This window comes from Narcine bancroftii, chromosome 1 (genome assembly GCF_036971445.1).
Source record: "Narcine bancroftii isolate sNarBan1 chromosome 1, sNarBan1.hap1, whole genome shotgun sequence".
In the NCBI taxonomy this organism is placed as follows: domain Eukaryota; kingdom Metazoa; phylum Chordata; class Chondrichthyes; order Torpediniformes; family Narcinidae; genus Narcine; species Narcine bancroftii.
Genome location: NC_091469.1, coordinates 257,346,971 through 257,372,203, shown reverse-complemented (window position 1 = coordinate 257,372,203; position 25,233 = coordinate 257,346,971). Strand labels below are relative to the sequence as shown.

General features: G+C 40.8%; 1 protein-coding gene across 14 annotated transcripts in view; it reads right to left on the bottom strand.

The window, feature by feature from the left end:
- The window catches only part of dgkza (diacylglycerol kinase, zeta a), a 517,457-nt gene that overhangs the window by 225,392 nt on the left and 266,832 nt on the right, over positions 1 to 25,233 (bottom strand). Inside the window, exons 1-2 of one of the 14 annotated variants that reach the window (XM_069896166.1) lie at positions 17,468 to 17,508; positions 9,921 to 10,029 (exon numbers count right to left, since the gene is read on the bottom strand). The exons of 11 other annotated variants lie outside the window; for them this stretch is intronic. The gene's annotated coding sequence lies outside the window, so the exon portion shown is untranslated. Of the gene's footprint in view, positions 1 to 9,920; positions 10,030 to 17,467; positions 17,519 to 25,233 lie in introns of those variants that run through there. 2 more of the 14 variants (XM_069896171.1, XM_069896179.1) reach the window with 2 other exon arrangements.

Genomic DNA, 25,233 nt, shown 5'->3' with positions numbered 1-25,233 from the left:
ACAGCCTGGTTGTTTTGGGCACTCTGACTTTACTGGTATCCAATCATTCCACTCAATTAGATCACTCAACCTATTTAATTTATCCACTACCACAAATTGTCATAGCTGGCCTTTATGTTTGGTGGTTTAATAACGGATTTGGAAAAAAGTCAGGTTTAACTTTCTTCTAGGATTGTGCTGACCCAATAGTGGCCCAACATCGTGCATCGATAAAGCCAAGAAAGTGAGAGGGGAGATTTGATCAAATGATAAACACTGGAAGTTTAATTATCAATAAAGATAGTGGAAAGATTGATACAAATTGTCAGTCTATTGGAAGTAATGTTAGTGGCCATAGATTATTTATGTCCAAACAATTTGGCAAAAGAAGTTTTCAGTAATTGCTGCTTTTGTAGAATGAAAATATTAAATTCTCCCTCTAAAAAAAGGTACTGGATGCCATCAACTCTATACGGCTATTGTGCAAATGCCAGGCAAAGGCAAGCACACAGATGAGCCACAATTGAAGTCCTGTGAAGGATCAATTAACTCCACACAGTTTTTCTATTCCAAGTGTTACAAAATGTTTAAGTTTAAAGTTTATCAGAAGAAACAGTGTTAGGCTTTAAGAATCATACAAATTAAAGCCATGAAGCACTCTTAGTAAATGTCTGTGGCACTATACATGGCTGGTTTTCAGCTAGATCTTGATTTTCAATTGCTCCACTAGAGGTCCAGATCCCAACTGCCAGTTAAATAGGCCAAACTATTAACCTTTTCAAAATGTGAGTGGTTCACCTCCAAGTGTCAGCAGTAACAACCCAAAATATACCTTGTATAGCATTCTGCCTGTCTGTATCCAGACAAAACTGTGCTTGATGAGAAGGCTGTCATACTTCACCTTTATATAAAGTACTTTTTACTATTACCATACATCGTAAATCAATTCACCTTACATTCACCAGCTGGAACTGGAGAATGTTATCAATGCAAGATGTACAAACTAGATATTTTATGTTAATTTCATTCTGGAAATAATTTATTCTTTCGATTTCTATAATGCTCGCACAAAAGTAGACAAGTCCATTTTCAGGTTCTTAGTGTGTGAACATAAAAGAATAATAGTACCCAGCATGTTATTGTATGAATGAGTATTTTTCAATACTGAGACTATAAGACAGCAGAGCTGAAATAGGCTATTCAGCCCATCAAGTTTGGTCCACCATTTAATCATGAGCTGATCCATTTTCCAACTCAGCCCCACAGCCTGGCTTTTCCCCATAACTTTTGATCCCCTTACTAATCAAGAACCTATCAATCACTGACTTAAATACAGCCAATGGCCTGGCCTTCCCAACGGCCTGTGGCAACAAATCCCACCTTCTGGCTGAAGAACTTCCTTTGCATCCCTGTTTTAAACAGACGCCCTTCAATCCTGAAGTTGTGCCCTCTTATCCTAGACTCTCCCACCATAGGAAACAACCTTTCTACATCTATTCTGCCCATGCCTTAAAACATTCAATGAGAGCTCCCTCCCACCCCATTTTCCTAAATTCCAATGAGTACAAAGAGTTGTCAAACACTCCTCAAATAACTCTTTCATTCCCAGAATCATCCTTGATAATGTCTGACAAAAACTCTAACAAAAGAATAGACTTCCCCAAAAGAACAAGAAGAAAAAATTATTTTAAACATTAAATTATGAAGTTTCAGAATGCTCAGTTTAAAAGAGTTGTGAAAGCAGGTTCAACAGTCACTGTCAAAAGAGCGCTGGATGCGCAACGAAATAAAGAAACGGGGTAGATGGAAAAATATCAATAGCTCTTTCAAAGTGCCAGCAGACACATTGACATCATTGACCCACAGCTAGGAATGTGCACCTCGCATTACCAATATTTTTTTAGATTTTTTTTTTTAATGACAAACTCATGGAAACACAATTTGACCTACCCATTCTTAAAAACTCTAACTGTACAATATTCAATGCTGATGAAGTAGAGATACATGAAACAACTATTTCAGTCTTTCTGATGAGATGTTTAACCAAAGCCCAAGCAATTTTCATGAAAATATTTGAAAGACTAGATGTTATCTCCAGCGATATGGCGGTTTGGGTAACAAACATTCACTTCAACACAAATCACATCAAAGAAAAATTGAGATACAGAATAAAAATTAATCTCTACGGAATTTCTGCGAGAAGTGAGTAAATAATCCCAGTAGGTAATCCTAGTTCGTGCCCAAGATTCCTATCATCATGTACATGAGGCTTTGGATAATTCAATTCTTTCCAAGTGATTTCAACAAAAAATGAGACCAAATAGCAAATGCAAAAAAGATCACACAAGATCTTGGGTCTAGCTCCAGAACTAGCCCCAAGTCCGTTCCTATGGTTATAATAGATGTGCACCCAACAATTTGGAAATCTACTCACATAGAGAAGGTTAATTTAAAAAAAAAGGACAAAAACAAATCTAACTAATTACGACCCAATTACTTCCAATTCTCAAGAGATGAGGTTGTGGCGACGCACAAGTATGCCGCAAGAAATTGGACCCACTCGTTATGCATGGCCAGCAGTCGCGGCAAAGATGGCAGCGTGGATCCATCTCTTCCCGCAGCCTAATAAGCGAGCACGTGAAGTTTAAATAAACATTCTGTGGTGACATTTGAACCAGCAACCTACGTCTCCAGTCTGTACAACCACTCTCTCACACAACGCACTACAAGGTCAATATTTCTATCAATCTGCTGCTCCTCATCCCAGTCTGAGTTTCACCAGGAACACCTAGCTCAGGGACCCCATCACACCTATAGACCAATAGAGGATCCAAAACCGAATTTTACAATAGAAGAGTAAATGTCCTTAAAGTCAATGTATCGTAGAGCTCCAGTGAAACTGCAGTAAAAGAAGGAGGAAACTCTACAATGGTTAATCATATCGACAGTGTCACCCAACCATGCAAATTCTATCATCAAAAAGGACAATGGTAACAGGCATAGAGAAACACCATCCCAACCTGCATGCCACTCTAGACACACATCAGCTGTATTTAATATCCATATTATTTAGCCTTAAAATATTGGACTACAATGTAAGGAGAGAGTTAGCAGAATAGTTCCAACACATCAAAGGCATCATGAAGCATACACATCAGCGCTTGTACTTCCTCAGAAGTTTGCTGAGGTTTAGTAGGACATCAGAAACCCTGGCAAATTTCTACAGAGGTGTGGTGGAAAGTCTGCTGACCGACTGCATCACAGTCTGGCATGGGAATGCCAATACCCCTGAGCCTAAAGGCCTCCAAAAAGTAGTGGACACAGCCCAGGACATCACAGGCAAAGCCCTCCCTACTACTGAGTACATCTACAGGGAACAGCAGCGATCATCAAAGACCCACACCACCCTGCACACGCTCTGTTCTCGCTCATCGGGAAAGAGGTGCAGGTGCCACATGACTCGCACCACCAGTTTCAGGAACAGCTGCAACCCCTCCACCATCAGATTCCTCAATGACAAACTCAGAGATTCATTTAAGGACTCTCACTTAATGCACTTTATTAATTTTCTTTTTGTCCCCTCTGTATTGCACTTTGTTTACATTTGTTATCCATTTACAGTTCTTTGATTGTTTACATGTTTACACAGTGTACAATTTATTTTTTTGCACTACCAGTTAGTTGTAATTTTGCTTCGCCCACAGGAAAAAGGAATCTCATGGTGGTATGTGATGTCATGAATGTACTCCAACAATAAATCTGAAATACTGCAAGAGCAATGAGGAGAGCTTATTCTCTGGAATAGAGGTCGAGGAAAGACTCAGTAAAACTTTATAAAATTCTGAGGTAGAGACAGGATAGACAGTTAGAATAGTTTACTGAAGGAGAAAAATATGTGGGTGGGTGGGGGAGAAGTTGGTGCAGGTAAATTTCTCACCCCCCCCACCCCAGAGTGTAGGTTCCTGGAATGGAGTACTAGGGGTAGTGATGGAAGCAGACAGGACAGTAGCAAATGGGCCGGTCTGGCATCGAGAAACACCTTTATGTGGATGCTCGGAAAACGCTCCCTCTCTTACAAGTCTTGTTACCAATTACCAGAGGCTCCGAGAAGGCAATGAGTTACGGAGGCCAAATCATTGAACGCACTCAAAGCTGAGGTGAATTGAAGGATTCTGAGACTGTAAAGTGCAACTCTAGTGAAGATTGGATCCACCACAATCTAATTGAATGGAAGATAGGCTAAAGGAGCTCGATGTTCACCTCCTGCTCTTATTTCCCAGGTTTTCATATTCGACAGAGTACCAAGAACAAACTGTGCCTAAATTTAACCTCTTAAAAATAATGTGGGAGTACTGCACTGAAGAGTCTGCCTCAACCTTTGCACTCAATTCTCTGACTTGAAGCTTGAATCCAATCTTCTGACTTTTTTATATTTAAACAGAGAGTTGTGGGCACCTGGAATCCCTTGGTGAGGATGGTGGTGGAGGCCGAACCTTTGGGGCATTTAAGAGACTCTTAGACAGACACATCGATGAAAGAAAAATAGAGGATTATGTATTTTTTTTAAGGAATATAAGGGTCGGCACAACATTGAGGACCAAAGGACCTGTACTGTGCTGAATTGTTCCATGTCCTGTGACAAGCCTCATTCCCCATTACTGCCACTCCTCATTTCTTGCACCCAGCAAGCAAGATATTCTCTGAATATCTTTCCTGAGCAGTGAAATTGCTCCTGTCAAAAGTGCCTCAGTATTGTGAATCCTTGCAGGAAAATAGCCTGTAGGGGGAAGCTATTCCATCCACTCTCAATCCATTCTTAAATGAAGCCAAATTTCTGAAATCAACTGTGGCCAGTGAAAACAATTAATTGGGTACAAATATCCTTGCCTGCCAATCTAACATAGGCAGTCCCACAAATCAGGGCTAGTTATTTAATCATGCACTCTAGATTCACCCCCAGCAGGGTTCACTAGATAAGAATGGGTATCCCTCCACCACTGTGGAATACTAATGCTATACAAATGCACAAATTGGTCAAATTTCAGCCCAAATGGCTCTGCTCTTTGCTGGCCACACTCCTCAGGAACCTGCCTATTCCAATCATCATTAATTTTTCCACAAATGTTCAGAATGCCACGTCAAAGAAAATGTCTATAAACTATTAAAAACAACTTCACGTTGACATTTAGAGGTTTTCAGAGACAGTTAATCCTGGAGGCAAGGAAGTGCCAAAGTCCGTTTAAAATATAATGCTACCGCAGCCAGTCAAACATCTTTGCAAAGGCCATGAGAGCTGCTGTCTGCCTGAGAAAAGGTCAGGTTCAGAAGGTGAACTACTGCACTATGTCATGCATGCACACAATACACAAAGCCTATTTTAAAACATTTGCAAAGCAGTCACAGAAACAACTGTGACAGTCACTGTCAGTTGATGTCCAGTGATTTACAAAACGCAACAATTTACTTTACAAACAGAAACCATGCAACTTGTACACTGCCGTGCCAAAGGAATCCAGCCATGCTCGGTGTTAAAACAGAGCTGCTTTCCCACCAAACAAGGCTGAAAGGATCCCAACAAAGTGGAGAAGTGTTTTCCATGGTGTTCTTGCATCACATGCCCTTCAGCTCCCAGCTCTAAAAATAAATGACTTGTCATTTCAAGATTGCTCTCTGTGGGAGAATCTTGTGCACAAATCACGTGTCACATTTATCCCATTCCAACAGTGACCAAACTCAAAAATTATTTCCTTGCCGGAGATAGTTCAAGGACAATAGAAGACACTACACAATGCTACAACGTCTTGCAACTGTATTCTGCACAGGATACAGAGGAAAAGATTTACAAGCTCCCTATAACCCTCACACATTTATTTTTCACACTTGGGTGCGAAAAGAAAGCCCACATATAACAAAACATTCATCTTATGCATGCATAGCACTCCAAGACGTGGTTACTAAATAAATCTATAGGTGTAACCATAACGGACACCCAAGACAACATCAATTGGTTAGCAGTGGCTATATTGAAAGGTCACTGGTAGCAATATTTACTGTGTAGCCCCAACTCCCCTTCAGATTACAACATAAAACAAAAAGATCAGAGTTCATTTTCATCAATCAGATGACAGAGAAGAGATATAACCTCGATATTTATCATGGAATATAAATAACATTTCTGTCAGCAAGACACTCAACTTCAAACAGAATATTCACATGTACAAAATTGGAGCACTACATATTTTTTTATGATTTAAATTTTATTGAGTTATTTTTATAAAGTTTCTCCAAACCCTTGAGTTAGTGTTAAAAGTTATGTAGATCATAAGTTAGAAAACAAACTTTTTCATAAAATAGAAACATGGCAGCAAAAAAAAATTCAATATCATAACCACTTGTCTATTTAGACCTCTAATAACAGAAAACATTGCCGTTCCTTATGTGCTTCACCACAACATCCATCACTACTCCCATCCACCCCAGGAAACCTAGATATATGCCCCATTTTTCTGTATAGACATACAGTTTATCAAACTGTAAGACATGCATTCAAATGCTGCTACTTCGGCCATTTCGGAGGCCCACTCATGAAATGATGATTCTCTCCCCTCCTCCCCCCCAACCAAATTCTTCCAATCTCCAAGAATAATTTGTCTTCCTACCATTCTACTTGCCTGAATCCAATTCTGAGAGTATTTATCCCCGAATAATCCAAGTGTGTCTCCCAAGGCCCAACCCCCCACCCCCGTCCCCCAAGCCTTTCCTTGACATGTTCTCACTAAGCTCAGATAGGAGGTGGGCAAGGTCTCCGACACAACGGAGTTAAGGAACCTGCCACTACAGTGTGGATCCCCTGTGAGATGATGTGGTTGCCCAGGGATTCCTTCCTCCATTCTTCCCTTGAGAGCAGTCAACATGGATTTGTGAGGGGAAGTTCATGTTTGACAAACCTTATTGAATATTTTGAGGAGGTTACTAGGAAAGTTGATGAGGGTAAGGCAGTGGTTGTTGTATATATGGACTTTAGTAAGGCCTTTGATAAGGTTCCTCAGGGAAGATTAGTTCGGAAGATTCAATCATTAGGTGTTAACATTGAAGTAGTAAAATGGATTCAACAGTGGATGAATGGGAGACGCCAGAGAGTAGTGGTAGATAATTGTTTATCAGATTGGAAGCCGGTGACTCGTGGTTGCCTCAGGATTCAGTATTGGGTCCATTACTGTTTGTCTATATATACATTGGCTTGGCTTGGCTTCGCGGACGAAGATTTATGGAGGGGGTAAAAAAGTCCACGTCAGCTGCAGGCTCGTTTGTGGCTGACCAGTCCGATGCGGGACAGGCAGACACGATTGCAGCGGTTGCAAGGGAAAATTGGTTGGTTGGGGTTGGGTGTTGGGTTTTTCCTCCTTTGCCTTTTGTCAGTGAGGTGGGCTCTGCGGTCTTCTTCAAAGGAGGCTGCTGCCCGCCAAACTGTGAGGCGCCAAGATGCACGGTTTGAGGCGTTATCAGCCCACTGGCGGTGGTCAATGTGGCAGGCACCAAGAGATTTCTTTAGGCAGTCCTTGTACCTTTTCTTTGGTGCACCTCTGTCACGGTGGCCAGTGGAGAGCTCGCCATATAATACGATCTTGGGAAGGCGATGGTCCTCCATTCTGGAGACGTGACCCATCCAGCGCAGCTGGATCTTCAGCAGCGTGGACTCGATGATTAATGATCTGGATGATGGGGTGGGAAATTGGATTCGTAAATATGCAGATGATACGGAGATAGGTGGAGCTGTGGACAGTGAAGAAGGGTTTCAAAGCTTGCAGTTAGAAAAGTGCTCTGAAAGATGGTAGATAAGTGTGAGGTGTTACATTTTGGTAGGGGTCATCAAAATATGTCATACATGATGAATGGACGGGCATTGAAGAGTGCAGTAAAACAGAGGGATCTAGGAATAATGGTACATAGTTCCCTGAAGGGGAAGTGACATGAGGATAGGGTGGTGAAGAAAGCTTATGGCATGTTGGCCTTTATAAATCAGAGCATTGAGTCCAAGAGCTGGGATGTTATGTTAAAATTGTACAGGGCATTGGTGAGGCCAAACTTGGAGTATTGTGTACAGCTTTGGTCACCAAAGTATAGGAAAGATATTAACAAATTGGAGAGAGTTCAGAGATGATTTGCTAGAATGTTGCCAGGGTTACAGGGTCTGAGTTATTGGGAAAGGTTAAATAAGTTCATTCTTTGGCGCCAAGAAGGTTAAGAGGGGATTTGATTGAGGTGTTTAAGATTATTAGGGGTATACACAGAGTGGATGTTGAGAGGCCTTTTCCTTTAAGGAAGGGGGAGCTACAAACAAGAGGACATGAGTTGAGAGTTGGGGAAAAAGTTTAAAGGAAGCATGAAGGCGGACTTCTTTATTCAGAGAGTGGTGGGTGTGTTTAACGAGCTTCCAGATGAAGCGGCAGAGGCAGGCTCGATATTAGCATTTAAGGAGAAGTTGGATACGTATACGGACGGGAAAGGAATGGAGGGTTAACGGGTTGAGTGTAGGTCAGTGGGGTTAGGTGGGAGAAAGTGTTCAGCATGGACTAGAAGGGCCAATTTGGCCTGTTTCTGTGCTGTAATTATTATATGGTTATAAGGCAAAGAGTCCGGGGGAGGGACAAAGGAATTTGAATACCTGAAACTTAACCAATATACATGTACCATAATCCAAAATTTTTGAATTCTGGGACAAAACCAAAGCACATGTACCAAGTCCCCTTGATTAACCTCATAGCGCCAGCATTCAGGGGTATTTTTCAACCTACGTAGCCTTGCAGGGGTCCAAAACATTGCAGAATCTTAAACTGAATTAGGCGCACGCTCAGGTTTCTTGACATTATTTTGATACTTTTACAAATTTTACCCCATTATTCTGTCTCAAAAATCACACTCAGGTCTATTTCCCCATGCTCTTTTAAGACCCAACAGATGTTTATCCTGAAATTTATGTCAAAGCTGAATAATAAAATGAGGCTTTGTGACCATTACCATATGCAGCCAGTACAGAAGGCAGTATCCTAACAACTTGTGGAAGTTGCCGTGTAGAATCAAAAGTTGTGTGTAGCACATGATGCAGTTGAACACATTTGTATTTTTAACAAACACCCCCGCCGTAGCGTTGCTCAGAGTGAAAGTTCCACAGGATTTTAGCTGTGCTCATTGGAATGTACCAGCAATGGCAACACGTAGTCCTTGCTGCAATTCAGATTTCTTTCAATTATTAGTGAGATCTTGCAGTATTATTCAGCATGCGCACAGATCAGAATCCCAAATAAATCCAATAAATGTTCAGTCAACTCATTCCCATTTTGTAAGACTGGAAAGAATAATGAAGCAGCACAAATTTAAACTTTTCAAGTTTATGGGATCTTTTAATTTTTTTCATAATCTATATGATCATTTTGATCTTGTGAGTTTGTTGGCTTTTTTTAAAAAACGATAGTGAAATTGTATATATTTATCAAATAACTTTAGATGGGGGGGTAAAATTTGTAGTATAGTATCAATTTTAAAAAAAATCTTTTTCATTTCACCAGGTTATAACTGATTAAATTATTACTTGATTTTTTCATATTTTGTTTGCTATATCAAGTTTATATGTAACAGCTTATCTAATACAAGACTTTTGTATATTTACTTTATCATATTACCTCTTAATATTTAGATAAATCTGGCTTCTAACTTTTGTATTATTTTTGTAAAATTTAATTACAATATTGAAAAAGTGTGTTCCAATGTTGGAACCATCTGTCTTTCAGTAAAAGTTAACCAACCCTCAGTTTTCTCCTCAGCTGGACAACAAAAATAAAATCACATTAACAGCACTATGTTGTGTTGGGGAGTTCTCTCTCATCCTTATCCCTGAGTCAATATCGTTGAAGCATGCTTTCTATCCATTATCGGATGATTACCCAAGACTTTGCTGTGTGCAATTTGGTCCCTCTTTCCTATTTTTCAATGCAAGACATTCGCGGGCAACAAATGGTTCTGCTTATATGGAGAACGTCAACTGTTGGGCATCTGCAGGTCAGAAAATACACAAAAATGGCACGATATGGTTACCATAATTCCATAGTAAAAGTATTGTGCAGCATCAAGAGCCCACTGGATTGATAAGAACAATTTGTAAAAGTGGAGACTGAGAAAACTAGTCCAGCCATGCTTGAGAATCAATGTATATTTTCATGTCAGACTTTTAAATCTAATATTATGGGAGTTCAATTCTTTGCAAAGGGGCTCATGTATTCATAACCCAGAGGCAGCTGTAGTGACCACATTTCAAAATGTACATCATTTGATATAAAGTTCGGGGCATTTCAAGTTCTTGAAAGATATGCAATTCTTATCTTTCAGTGTAATCTACTTTATTTCAGTATTCACCCTCAGGTCTAGATGCTGAAGACGATGACTTTTGCCCACAGATCATAAACCACCACAAACTCTTAGATTCAAACATTCATTTTGCATGGAAATTGACAACTTGAAACCTTAGCACAACAGAAGATGGTGATACAACCATGTGATCAGAGTTCAGAGGCCGGAAAATAACTGGCCACACAAGTTACATGGGCCATAAATCTTGCTCCATAGAAAAGCTTACAGGAATGCTATTTCTGTATAGTTAACAAATAATGACAACATAAAAATTCAATGATTTGAAATAATGACTACTGCCAACATGGTTTGGAAAAGTTACAATATATCAGCTACCATCAGCACACGTAATATATTTTGATAACTTTGGCCATCATCTGTCATTAGAAAGGTCTGAATGTCACAAAATACTGTTCATCCAGCTAAGGAATGAGAAGAAACTTTTTTTTGTCTAAATTGGATCAATGTCAAGTAAAAATTTGTAGATTTCTATCTGTGATCTGAAAGACTGTCACAATTCTCATCAGGCTCTAGTTGATTTCTCAGATTGTTGACTTTAGTTCAATTTGGTCATCTATTAGAGATGCATATTTCGAGTGTGAGAGATTAAAGTGACACATGGTTTGCTGACCCACAAGATTGTGTATTGCAGAAATATTTAAAATGTCCTTAGCCGTGGGTATGGTACCAGAGGATTAGAGGGTAGCTCACATGTTATGAATTCTGTTGTTTAAAAAAGGTAACCCTGGAAATTATGGGTGAGTGAGCCTGACATCAGTCGTAGGTAAATTCCTAAGGGATTAGATAAACAATTATTTAGATAGCCATGAACTGATTAAGATAGTCAACATGGGTTTGTTTATGGTAGGTCATGTTTACCCATCTTATAGAGCACTTCAAGGAGGTTGCCAGGAAAGTTGATGAAGGAAAGGCCGTGGATGTCATCTACATGGACTTTAGTAAGGCCTTTGACAAGGCCCCGCATGAGAGGTTTGTCCGAAGGTTCAGATGCTAGGTATTCATGGTGAAGTAGTGAACTGGATTCAACAATGGCTGGACAGGAGAAGCCAGAGACTAGTGGTGGATGATTGCTTCTTGGACTGGAGGCCTCAAGGATCAGTGCTGGGACCATTGTTGTTTTTCATCTCTATCAATGATGATTATGTGGTAACTTGGATCAGCAGGTTTGCAAATGACAGCAAGATTGTTTGCTGTCTACAAATGCCTCCAATGTTTTCAAAGCTTGTAGAGGGATCTGGGCCATCTGAAAAAATGGGCTGAAAAATAGCAGATGGAATTTAATGCAGACAGGTGTAAGGTATTGCATTTTGGAAGGACAAACTAAGAAAGGACATGCACGGTAAATGGTAATGCATTGAGGAATGCAGTAGACAGAGGGATCTGTTCTAATTCCCCGAAAGTGATATCACAGGTGGATAGTGTTGTAAAGAGAACTTTTGACATATTGACCTCCATAAATCAGTATTGAGTACAGGAGCTAGGATGTTATGTTAAAGTTGTACAAGGCATTGTTGAGGCCAAATTTGGAGCCTTGTGTGCAGTTTTGATCACCTAACTATAGGAAAGATATCAATAAGATCAAAAGAGTGCAGAGAAGATTTACTAGGATGTTACCCAGACTTCAGGAACTGAGTTACAGGGAAAGGTTAAACATGTTCACAATATTATGCTAAATTCAAAATTAGTTAAAGGACCTGTTGTAGTAGGAGTAATTTCAAAGTTACCCATGCAGGGTGTCAAATTTTTATTAGGGAATGATTTGACAGAGGATAAAGTTGGGTCAGTTTTGAGATTAACAAATCGGCCTAGTAAGGATGAGGTTAGAGATGATTGTAAGATATATCCTGCATGTGCTGTAACAAGGTCTGTGACTAAGAAAATGATGACAGCTGAAGAACATCCAGTTTATAGAGACTTGCCCAGTACTTCTGAAGTACTACTGAAAGAGCAGGGTCATTGTGAGAGTAAGGATATCTCTTTGTCAAGGAAAGAGTTAATTCAACAACAGAAAATAGATACAGATCTTGTTGCCTTAAGGGACAAAGCATTAACTGAACAGGAGATTAAAGAAATGGCTTGTGGGTATTACTTGAAAAGTGAATTGTTGATGAGAAAATGGAGACCTCTTTATATTCCTGTTAATGAAAAGTAGGGGGAGGGGGTGATTCATCAGGTGGTACCATACCCATCCTAAAAATTAGCAGAAGAAAATATTAAATCAAGTGCACACTATACCTTTGGGTAAAGAAGTCCATGAGGTTATGATGAAATTGTACAATGCACTGGTGAGGCCAAATTTGGAGTACTGTGTTCAGTTTTGGTCACCAAATTATAGGAAAGATATAAACAAAATAGAGAGAGTGCAGAGAAGGTTCACGAGAATGTTGACAGGATTTCAAGGTATGAGTTACAGGGAAAGGTTGTGCAGACTGGGGCTTTTTTCTCTGGACCATAGAAGATTGAGAGGGGACTTGATAGAGGTGTTTAAGATTTTAAAAGGGACAGACAGAGTAAACGTGGATAGGCTTTTTCAATTAAGAGTGGGGGGGATTCAAACTAGAGGGCATGGTTTAAGATTGAAGGGGGAAAATTATAAGGGGAACATGAGGGGAAATTTCTTTACGCAAAGGGTGGTGGGGATGTGGAATGAGCTTCCGACAGACGTGGTCGAGGCGGGATCATTGGTTACATTTAAGGAAAGACTAGATAGTTACATGGATAGGAGAGGACTGGAGGGGTATGGACCGGGTGCTGGTCAGTGGGACTAGGAGGGTGGGGATTTGTTACGGAATGGACTAGTAGGGCCGAACTGGCCTGTTCTGTGCTGTAAGTGGTTATATGGTTATGTTATGACTTTATTCCCTGCAGGGTAGAAGAATGAGGGGAGATTTGATAGAGGTATTTAAAATTATGAGGGGGATAGACAGAGCTAATGTAGATTGGCTTTTTCCACTGAGGATAGATAAAAATACAAACCAGAGGACATGGGTTAAGAGTGAAATGGGAAAAGTTTAAGGGGAACTTCTTCACACAGAGTGTGGTGGGCAAGCTTCCAGATGAAGTGGTGAATGCAGGCTCAAGAGGAATTTGGACAGGTCCACGGGAGAGGTATGGAGGGCTATGGACTGAACTCGGCAAAAAATGGTTCAGCACAGACTAGAAGTGCCAAAGCAGCCTGTTTCTGTGCTGTAATGTTCTATATTTCTATGGTTCTATTGCAGCAATAACTAAGTTATTGGATAGAAACTGGGGAAAAAAAGACGCTCAGTGAAGTGTCGGACAAAAGACTTCTACATGAAAATGTACAGTTGGTAATAATATATTGGCATAGAGAAAGGATTGGTTAACCAATAGAAGGAAGAGTTGGGATAGATGGGTGTTTCTCTCGCTGGCAATCAGCAGTTAGTGAGGTGTTACAGGCAATGCAAGGTGCCATAACTGTTCAAAATATACATCAATGACTTGGAGGAGGGGACCAAGTGCAGTGTATACCACTTTGATGATGCTACATACTGAATGGTAAAGCAAACTGTGCATAGGACACAGAGTCTGCGGAGGGATAGGGATGAGTTAAGCGAATGGGTGAGGACTTGACAGATTCGGCAACATTGTACTCAATGTAAAGTCATCCACTTCGGAAGGAAAAATAGTTAATAAGACTATTATTTAAATGGTGGAAAATTGTAGCATGTGGTTGTCCAGAGATCTGGGAGCACTTCTACACAATGGAAAAAGTTTGGATTGCACATGCAACAGGCAATCAAGACAGCAAATGGCCTTCATTACTGGACGGATTGAACTTAAGAGCAGGGAGATTCTGCTGAATATGTATAAGGTACTGGTGAGGCCACTCCTGGGGTACTGGGTGCAGTTTGGTTCTTTTTAATTAAGAAAGGATGGACTGGCTTTGGAGGCAGTGCAGAGCAAGTCGATTCCAGAAACAAGGAGAGATCGAGCAACCTGGGATGATACTCACTGGAGTTCAGATGGGGGGGGTTTGGGATGGCTTGTAGAGTAACATTAAATTATGACAGTGATAGACAGGGACAGCTTGAGTACTGGCTAGTTTGCCTTCCAACATAAGGCTCAGGAAAGTTTTAATTCTGAGTGGCAATGATGAGGCAAATAAAGAGCATCAAAAACTTTTATGAAACAATTTTATGAAAATTGGAAGAGGAAATAGTCTTTCAATTTAAAAAAATTAGTCATTATTACTTGATATGTTATTATTAAAAGATTAGTGGATATAGATACAACTTTAAATTTTAATAGTGAATTGGCTAAATTGTCGAAGGATTGGTAAATGGGGAAAGAGAGACACTAAAGGGTTAAAGCCTTCCAAACATTTGGAATAGACAGTCAGCTGGCTGGTGGTTTCTTCACATTATTACTGTAATTCTCTGATACTTTGTCAGCAAGGAAAACAGTTGTGTACCAAAAATCTGAACACAGATTACAAATCATTAGGTACAATAAATAAGATATTTAAAAGCAAAATTAATCAGACAAGCCTGGTCAGAATGAAGAATATACTAATGAAAGCTATTTAATAGATTGAATTACCACAATTCTTTAAAAGGCAAAAATCAACAAGTTGTAAAAGGCTAAGGAGTTGTTGAAGGCAAAGACATAGAACCAGGAGCCCAACATGTAAACCACAATAACATGCAAGCAAAATAAAGGAACCTTTTCAAGTGGAAGAATTTAACAATTATTAGATCTGAAGAAGAGAGCAATGAATGTAATGTAACTATTAATTCTCTGACTTGCGAGCTCTGCTAAATCAATGAGTCCACTGATGCCGTGTAACTTACGCAAGTTTTTCCTACCTTGTGAATTCATAAACAAAAATATGTTCTAATAATCCACCCTCTGCTCTTTCCTCAGTTAAGATGTTGCCACGGCGACCAGCATCACCAAACCCATTCACAATATCCACCAGCACAGGCCCCAAGAGAGGAGGCACAGAATGAGCCGCAGAGGAGGGGTAGGTGCACTGACCTATTTATTAAAATGAAAGTGGAAATCATGCATCCACTAAACATGAACAGAGAAGCCATTTGTCTCTGAGGACGCCAGGTGATTATTGAGACAGACAGCAAGTGTTAAGATCCAACATGTCAAGAACTGCCTTCTCCAGCAAGAACCTGTCTCATCAATGGGTTCTGTCATTAAGCAGCTGGCAAACCCAGTGGCATGTGCATTAGAAATCTCACACATAGACCACAGCTGTAAATTGGCCAGTCAACTGTATCCCAGACAACAATCAATATTTACAGAAAGGGCAAAAAAAGGTCATGAAATTACTTTGGCAAGTAGAATGAGACATACAGCACTGTAACAGGCTAATTTGGCCCACGAGTCCATGCCGCCAAAATTTCACCCCAATAACCTACTCCCCAGTATGTTTTGAAGGAGGGAGGAAACCAGAGCTCCCAGAGAAAACCCATGCAGACACAGGAAGAACGTACAAACTTCTCACTGGCAGCGTGGAATTCGAAACTTGGTCCAGTCCCGATCGCTGGCGCTGTAAAGACAGTGGACCAACCGTGGTGCCCTATTATGGAGAATCGCAAAGCCTTTTGTATTAGGAGCAAGACGGTTGCTAGTGAAGGATTCGGAACCAGAGGGATCCTGGGGATATGAATAAGATTGTAAGTGAATACTTTTCATCAGAATTTACGTTTATAGTTAACCAAGGAGATGGTTGCAGAGCACATAATGTAAAGGGGAGGGTGTGCTGGTATTCTCATGCATTGTCTGTATCAGAAAGGAGAAAGCACTTGAAATATTGGAGAAGATTTGGATGGATAAATCTCCAGCATCCTCAGGGAAGTGAGAGGAGATTGCTGGGGCTCTGGCTGAGATTTTTGCTTCCTTGTTAGCCGTGGGTCAGGTACCAGAGGACTGAGGAGAGCTAATGTTGTTTCCTGATTCAAACAAGGCAGTTAAGATAAGCCAGGAAACTGTAGGGTTCACCAGCCCATATCAGTGGTTAGGAAGTTATTGGAGAAGATTCTGGAGAGAGGTTTTAAGTTCATTTTGAAAGGCTGGGACTGATTAAGAAAAATCAGCTAGGGAGAATACATCTCACAAATGTGACTGAGATTTTTGTGGAGGAAACGGAGAAAATTAACAGGCATAGTAGATGTAGTTTCTGTGGATTTTAGTGAGGCTTTTGGCAAGGTCCCGCAGAGTAGGCTTGTTAAAGTCGAAAGGATCCAAGGCTATATGGCAACCTGGTTTGGTGGTAAGAGGCAGAGGGTAGTGTTTTTCTCAATGGGAATTTGTAGCAACATAGGGATTAGCACTGGTACCTTTATAGATTGTGAGAAACACAAATTACTTGGATGAGAACAAAGGGGGTGTGACTAATACATTTGTAGACATGAAAATTAGTGGAATTGTACATTGTGAAGATTGTCCAAGGATACAGAGGGACATTTACAAGCTTGGAAAATTGGGTATAGCAGTGCTCAGTGAAATCCACTCAAGGGTGAGGTAAGGAGCCTGTGAAGGTCAAATTCTGGCAGAACAAATAGGGTAAATGACAGAGACCTCAAGCGCTAATGAATAGAGAAACCATAGAATGCAAGACCAAAGCTCCAGAAAGCGGCAATACAAGTGAATGATCGTGAAAAAGGCATTCTTGCCCACAAAGACTTAAGCACCTGAGCATAGGAGTTGGGATGCAGTTCCAAAACATTTGTTAGACATCACCACCACACTACAAGAGGACGTGGTAACAGAGGAGATCCTCGGGATGGTGCTTCGAAACAAAGGTGGTACAGGTGTTCCCCTACTTACGATGGCCTGCCTTACGATTTTCCAAAGTTACGAAGCTTCGAATCCATACATTCAATTTTGAATTCCAATCTGTTTCCGCGCTTGTGATATGCGGAACGCTAATCTCTCATATTCCCACCACCGAGCAATTAACTTTAGTTCAATGCTTCAAACATTCTTCATGTCCAGCATGGTTTCAGCTATATATGTTAATGGTTTTTTTCAGTGTGGTACATGTCAAAATGTAATTATAAAAAAATGGTAGGTGAGAACTTACGATTTTTCAACTTCTCAACACCAACTACAGTCTCAGCTCCAAGGAATGTAGATGCCTGAGAGGGGATTTGATAGAGGTATTTAAAATTATGAAGGGAATAGATAGAGTAGACATAAATAGATTCTTTCACCTGAGGGCAGGGGAGGTTGGAACAAGAGGGCATAAGTTAAGGGTAAAGGGGCAAAACTTTAGGTGAAATATTAAAGGATGCTTTTTCACTCAGAGAGTGGTGGCAGAATGGAATGATCTTCCAAAAGAGATAGTTGCGGCAGGGTCCCTTCTGTCATTTAAGAGAAGGTTGGTTGTGTACATGGATGTGACGGGTTGGAGGGTTATGGGCGGAGAGTAGGAGGGGGAAGCTAGTGGAGTTGTTCAAGTGAACCGACGTTGTCTTGAAGGGCCGACATGGCCTGTTTCCACGCCGTAAACAGTTATATGGTTATGGTTATGATGGGTTTGCCAAAATGCAACCCCATTGTAAGTTGAGGAGCACCTGGAGTTAAAAGGGGAGGTTGGTTGGGTTTATTCTTACTGAAATGCTGGAGAGTGAGGGATGACCTGTTGGAGATTTTTTTTAAATTATGGAGGGGCATAGATAATGTAGTCAGAATCTTTTTACCCAGGGCAAGGAAGCCTATAACAAAGGGGCACATGTTTAAGATACAGGAGAAATTTAAAGGTGACCAGTGAGGTATTTTTCACACAAGGGTGATGACCATTCGCAATGAGTTGCCAGGATGTAGGGGATGAGATACTATTCCAATGTTTAAAAGGCTTTTGGACAGGTATTAGAATAGGAAAGGCAGACAGAGATACTGGACTATTCTGGGCGAAGGGGTTTACTGCAGTTTGGCATCGCAATGAGTATATACAAGATGGGCCCATTTCTGTGCTGCATATTTTTGATTCTATGATTAATAAATGTCAGCAAAGCCAAAATCTCACAAACAATTTTAAAATAGTTACACTGAAACTCAGAAAATGCTATAGCCAGCGTCAGCTCACTTGGAGAATGACCACAGTCCAGAGAGCCAAATTGGAGGCATTTTAAGTGGTGACTAATGAATAAACCACAGCTCCTCTTTACGAGTTAGCTCCACAATGTTTATAAAAGGTCACGAGAAAATGGCATCCGTACTGAGAAATGTGTGGTCCACTGGAAGAGCAAAGACAAATCTTTGTTTATAATCTGACAGCTTGCTTCTTTCATCATTTGGTTTTTTTAAAAAAAGATAAAATTTTCACTAACATTTAAATTAAAGATTCAATGTTGATCGTGCAGATTGGCAAGCCATCAATTAGTCTGTTTGACAGGTCATGGTCAGGTAATTGCCATTCAGTCAACAACTAGAGTTTGTGTTATTGTAGACAAAATCCTGCATCATCAGTAGCATTGCCTAGGATAGTCACACAACCTGCTGATCAAATAACTGCAAACATGAACCTTTGGTTGTTGGAGTTCTGATTTCTGATTAGGATTTCAATTGACTACAATGTAACTAAACTTCACTGGAGTGGTCAAAGGTAATAGTTGCCGTGGCAGGCACTCAGCAGTGAATTAACAGAACCAAACATGGGGAAAGGGACAAGAGGTATCACCAATACCACAGGCACTAGTTCTTTCTGAGCATTATCTCCTTGCTTTTGTAGAGGCTTGTATTCTTCAATAATCCCAATTGTAATGCTTGAGCTTCTGATAAAGGCCATCCACAGAAGCAAAGTCAAGCAAATGGTTCCAGATAAACAATCCAAATCTTCTCAATGGTAGAGAAAGGCTCAGCCTGCATGACTGTAAAGGAGAAATGGACACAGTTGTCATGGTCCACGTGCTAGTGAGCCTGTCCTTCAACCATCAGGATTGTAGATCTAAACGCACAATAGATGCACTGCCGCAAACACAGCACAAGCATGCTGTCAACTCCAAAATACGCCCCCCCCCCGTGCTAAAGTGCCGACAAGGGGGCAGGAAGAACTGAAATACTTGAAGGCCACCAACTACACATTCGCACACCACAGGTCTCCAATGGCCATTAATCTCTCATGCCAGAACAAGGCAGGTGAATCCTCAACTGAGCAGCCCTCCTCAGGAGGGACCCCCCCCCCAACGTTTTCTCCAAATGGGGAGGGAGTGACTTCTGCTCAAACATAGGCTGCCCCATTTTTCCTTGGTGGGAAACTGTACCAAGCAAGGTCATCATTACTGTAGTCAAACCATACAAAAAGGCAAACTTTGGAACCTGGAATGTGAGCAGACTCCTAGATACCCCACAGAGAAATTGGCCGTAAAAACAAACTACCTGGAGGTGGCAAAGCACAACATTGGCATCCTGACTCTCAGTGAAACTCTGGCGGTGGGGAGGTTGATAGAGACCACAACTACACTGGGGAAAATCAGACTCTGAAGCTGGCATTCACAGAGTCAGCTTCACCACTGGGCACAAAAGAACTGTCACCCTGCCAAATAACCATGGGTATCAATGAAAGGCTAAATCATCTTCCATGTGAGCTGGAACCAATGTCCCTAGATCATCAGCATGCTCTTCCCAACTAAATTCCAGTGAGAGTCTGGGGAAATGTTTTGGTCCCAATCTTTACAATACCCGTGCTTCCATTTCCAGGGATCACTGCCCTGGGTATCTTCGACAACTAGGCTGGACATGACTGCTAAATCTTCAAAGAACAGGAATGGGAAGGCGAATAAAACAGTATCCTTCCTTTCTACAAAACAGACAATTTGCAAGATACATTCAGCAGGTCAGTGAGTGACCGTGGTTTTCAGGTGGAAAACTGTAGGACTTTTCCAGATGTTCTCTGACCTGCTGAGCTTTTCCAGCAGTTTCTGTTTTTATTTCTGATATCCAGCATTTTGATTCCATTATATTCAGAACCAACTGTGCTGAAGCCTGACCATGACAGCCTTTTGCTTGAATAACCAGCTCAAGATTATTCAAATTGAATTGTTTATTGTCATACACACCCAGTTGCAGTGCAAAGTGCTTTATTAAGCACACTATCCAGGCAAGTCAACCCATACTTAAAACTATAGCACATTGTGCAACAAGAAGTCTACAGTGGAGAATTATTCTAAGTCAAAGTACAGGGTGTATTGCTATAAAGTTCACAGCAGAGAGAAAAGTACAGTTAAAATAATGCAATTTCATCTTTTATCAGTGTTTGGCCCATGCAAGAGTCTGATAACAGCAGGAAAGAATCAGCGCTTGAATCTAGAGGCCATATTTTCAATCTCATGCATCTTCTGCCTAACGGTATAGACAGTGGGAGGGGGGGGGGAGGGAGGTGAGATTGGTTTGCATGATGGCCTGAGCTACATTCACAACTCTCTGTACTTCTTGCAGCCTTGACCGGAGCATGTCCTGTACCACGCATTGATGCATCCAGTGGGATACTTTCTACAAAAATAGGCAAATAAATTTTGAGAACATGACAAGTTTCCTTAGACTTCTAAGTCATTGGTGTGCTTTCTTGGAGACATCCAAGCTCCTGATCGATGTCCGCGGCAGACACCAGAGCAATCTACTTGTCACAATAAGATACATAGATCACTGGATGAACCATCAACTTGTAGGTTCAATGATTACCAGCTGGCTGGCAACCACAAAAGGATCTGGGATAGAAGTTCAGTTGCACAATCCATTGGAGCGACTTCCTATCGAACACCCTTGGTCAGAATCTCTGCAGGTCCAGTCTGGTGGATCCCAGCAATTGCGCCTTACTCTCGAGCATTAGCTCTGGTGAAGTGGCTACTGTGGTTTGATGCCTAAGATTGTCTCACTTGCCAGGTTCTCTTCTGGTTGACTGATGCTCAAAATACAATAAAAAAAAAACAAAGATGTGCTCAAGGTTGACCAGATGCATCATCTAGGGCTAGGAAGAGTTCAGTGTGGCATCATATGGTTTAACAAGGCACGTGCTATTACAAGACTCCAAATCCTTGCTATAACATCACAGTACAAGTAGGAACCAACAAAAAAATTGCAAGTCCCACTCCCCGAGCAACCAAATGCCCTGACTGTCATCATCCTCCATTCCAAGGGTTGGCCTCCAGTTGAGTAGAGTGACTGACCAAGGACAAATTTCCACCTGGTCATGGCTCCAGCTAACACTGATTCCCTTACAATATCATGATAATTGTGGAAATATGTAGAGAAAATGCAAGTAGTGCAGAGGCTGTTGGCATGTAATGCCAGGGAAAATACGGACGAGTCAGTGGTTGGGCCTGGACCCTTCATTGGAAACTGTCACAAGACTGAGGGGAGGGGAATTTGTAATACTGGGCTGGACCTCTTCTCCTTTCACTGCTATTGCTGTACTCTGATGGTCATTTAATGGTAGAAACCAAAGAATAATTTACACCCTGCAGGAGACACTGAGAACAGTGATTGCTAAGAGTTGCACCACTTTGTACACAAAATCTACAATGTGAATCAGAAGTCAAACACTGGCCTATTTACTAAAAGGCAATTACTCTATCATGAATTGTCAGGCTGACGAGTTGATGACTTGCCAATCTGCAACATTAGGCAAAAAGAACTGGCGTTTATGTCACATTTTAACTGACCTCAATATATTTCAAAGTACTTTGCAACCGATGATGCTTGTTTGAACTCTGGTTACCATCACACTGTCAGCAGCAGAAAGCAATTTTTTTTAAGGTTACTTTTAACCATTTCTCCTCAACCTGCTGATCTTTATCTTTTTTCATTTCGGTCTATATAAAAAATGTCAAGGGCTCTGCAAGCAACAACCACATAAAGGGGAAAAAAATGAATCCACATGGGTCAAATCCAGCTTTGAGGGAAGGGTTTCTTAAAAAAAAAGTAAAGGCTTCACTGATGACATTATACAGGAAAAAAAAATCATTTTCATTTATGAATTTACAGCCCAGGGAAGTTACCATCAAAAACTAAAATAATGGGTGTGGAAACAATATTCCTCCAATTAGGGTTACATGATACAGAATTATTTTAATGAGTAACTTTGAAACCCATTCCTGGAATACATTAATTAATTAATTGAATATGTTTAAGTTCCTCTGTGACCTTGCTCTCTGTACTAGTTCCATTTCAACAAGTTCCCAAAAGATATACATTGCTCCAATTATATCATCCTCCTGTTCTTTGCTTTATCACTGCTGGCCTTTTCTTAAGCCACTCAGCTAGCACAGAGACATCATGACAGAGAATTCATGCCTCACGAATGACCTTCTTAAAACCTATCTCTTTGACCAACCTTATGGTGACCAAGCAAATAAATCGGAAATACATCTCAGCCTCGTCTTGGGATGCTTTGCTCGATGTGGAGCTCGTTCAGAAGACACTTCCAGCGTCAAGTCAATCAGCAGAAAGCTTCTGGTCAGGATGCATGGGTTCAAATTGTCCAACATGTTGAAAACCATCTTTTATTTCAATTGGTCTTCAATTAATTCTCACAAAGCCAAATAGTCAATTGATCCAGGCATGCAAGCAGAACAACACACTTGCTGCACTGCCTGCTAGCTTGAACAAAAGCAAGCCAACAATTTCAAGCAATGCCACTTGGCAAACATCACGAGTATGTAACAAAGGAAACTTCATCAGAAACCTGATTAAGTGACATTGCCTTTCTGGACATGTTTTAATCGAAAGCAATGCAGCTGACAAACCAGGAGCAAAGTACTGACCAATAACCATAACATTCCTTGTATTACATGTAAAAAAAGAATTTCAGAACTCTCACCTCAAAAAGGCAGTGGTAACTAACCCAATGGTCTCAAATCTTAGTGACGAACGAGTGCGTGAGGCACTTGTTGGAGGTTGAGTTGACACAGGCAGGAGAGATGGATTCCACAGTTGGGAATATGGGCCAAGGAATGAAAAATGGAGTGCAGAGGAGATTCACCAGGGTGATGTCAGGACTGGAATGCTTGAGTTACAGGGAGAGATTGGGCAGGCTGGGTCCTTCTTCCCTGGAGAGAACAAGGCAGAGGAATGGTTTGAAAGGTTTAAAAGATAATGAGACTTGTGGATGAAGTAAATGCTCAGTCTTTTTCATGGGGTAGCTGATCTAGAATGAAGGCATAGGTTTGAAGTGAGGGGTAGAGATTTAAGAGGGACATAATATAACTTTTTCCTCAGAAGGTGAAATGAGCTGCCAGAGGAAACTGTAAGGCAGACAGAATAGCAATGCTCAAAAAACATTTGGACAGATTTCTGGAAGGGCAAGGCTTGGAGAATATAGATCAATTACAGGAAAATAGGACAAATCCAGAATGCCTTCTTGGTCGCCATGAGCAAAATGGGCCAAAGGGCCTGTTCTATGCTGTACGAATCTATTACTTTATTGTAAAGCAAATAAAGAACTCTTTAAATTTTTTTTGTATTTGTTCAACTGCAGCAATTTCAGTGCATACAATTCTCTCTTCTCATCTGCTAAATAATTCTAGTACTTCCTATATTTTCCCCCATTTAAACAAGACCACGAGCCCATAGGATAAATGCACAACTAAATCCTCTCACCCAATGCAAGACCACGTAACTGAAGCAGAAATAGGCCATTCTGCCCATCAAGTCTCCCTGCCATTGCAACATGACCCACCATCACCTTTACAATCCCATTCTCCTACCTTCTTCCCGTAACCCTCAATTCCATTCCTAATCAAGAACTGATTTATCTGCCTTAAATATACCCAAAGATTTGGCCTCTGTAGTCTGCAGCGACTAATTCTACAGATTCACCACCCTTTTGGAAAAGAAATTCTCTCTCATTTTTGTTCTGAAGGGATTTTTTTGCTTTCTGAGGCTGTCCTCAAATGAGAATGATGGCTGAGTAAAGGTAATATCTTTGCTACATAAAATACACCAGCTGAGTTTCTCCAGCATTGTAAATTATCCTACTAAAGTAAAAAAAATAACTATCCAAAGATGATACACACTTGCTAATGTCTAACACATCACAAACATCCCACGAGGGCTCGCTGGAGCATTCAGAAAGAATATGGCATCTACTCATGAGGGAAAATGTGGGAGAGAATACAGTGAAAGCTTGGCTGAAGAGATAGGTTGAAGGGAACATGAAAGGGGGATGACAGAGAAACAAAGAATTCAGAAGGGAAGCAGAGCTTAGAACTTGACTAGCTGTGAGAAGAGTACTTTTACATGGTATCAACTATTACACGCCTGTATATGGAATATTAACATCATGGTACATGCAGGCACCTGTTCAAGGAAGAATCACTTGGTCATCAAGCTGCCTTGGTTTGAATGAATGAGAGTTTGTCATATAGATAAATACAAGGGACAAAATGTTTGCTTACTGCAGTCACATAGTATATAAGATACTGTAGGCCAGTGGTTCTCGACCTTTTTATTTCCACTCACATACCACTTTAAGTAATCCCTGTGCCATCAGTGCTCTGTGATTAGTAAAGGTTTGCTTAAGGCGGTATGTGGGTGTAAAAATAAAGTTTAAAACCACTGTTTTAATTATACCTAATTGACTCGTTAGGTGCACACTTTCATAACTCCAAAGGAAATGGGCCAAATTACAATTTTTCTCAACCAAAATATTTCAGCAACAATTGGGTCTCGAGCAGTGATTCTCAACCTTCCCTTTCCATCCACATACCACCTTAAGCAATCCCTTACTAATCACAGAGCACCGATGGCATAGGGATTACTTAAAGTGGTATGTGAGTGGAAAGAAAAAGGTCAAGAACGACTGCTGTAGGTAGGCCTTTTCACATTGGCTAACTGGTAAATTGGCGGTTC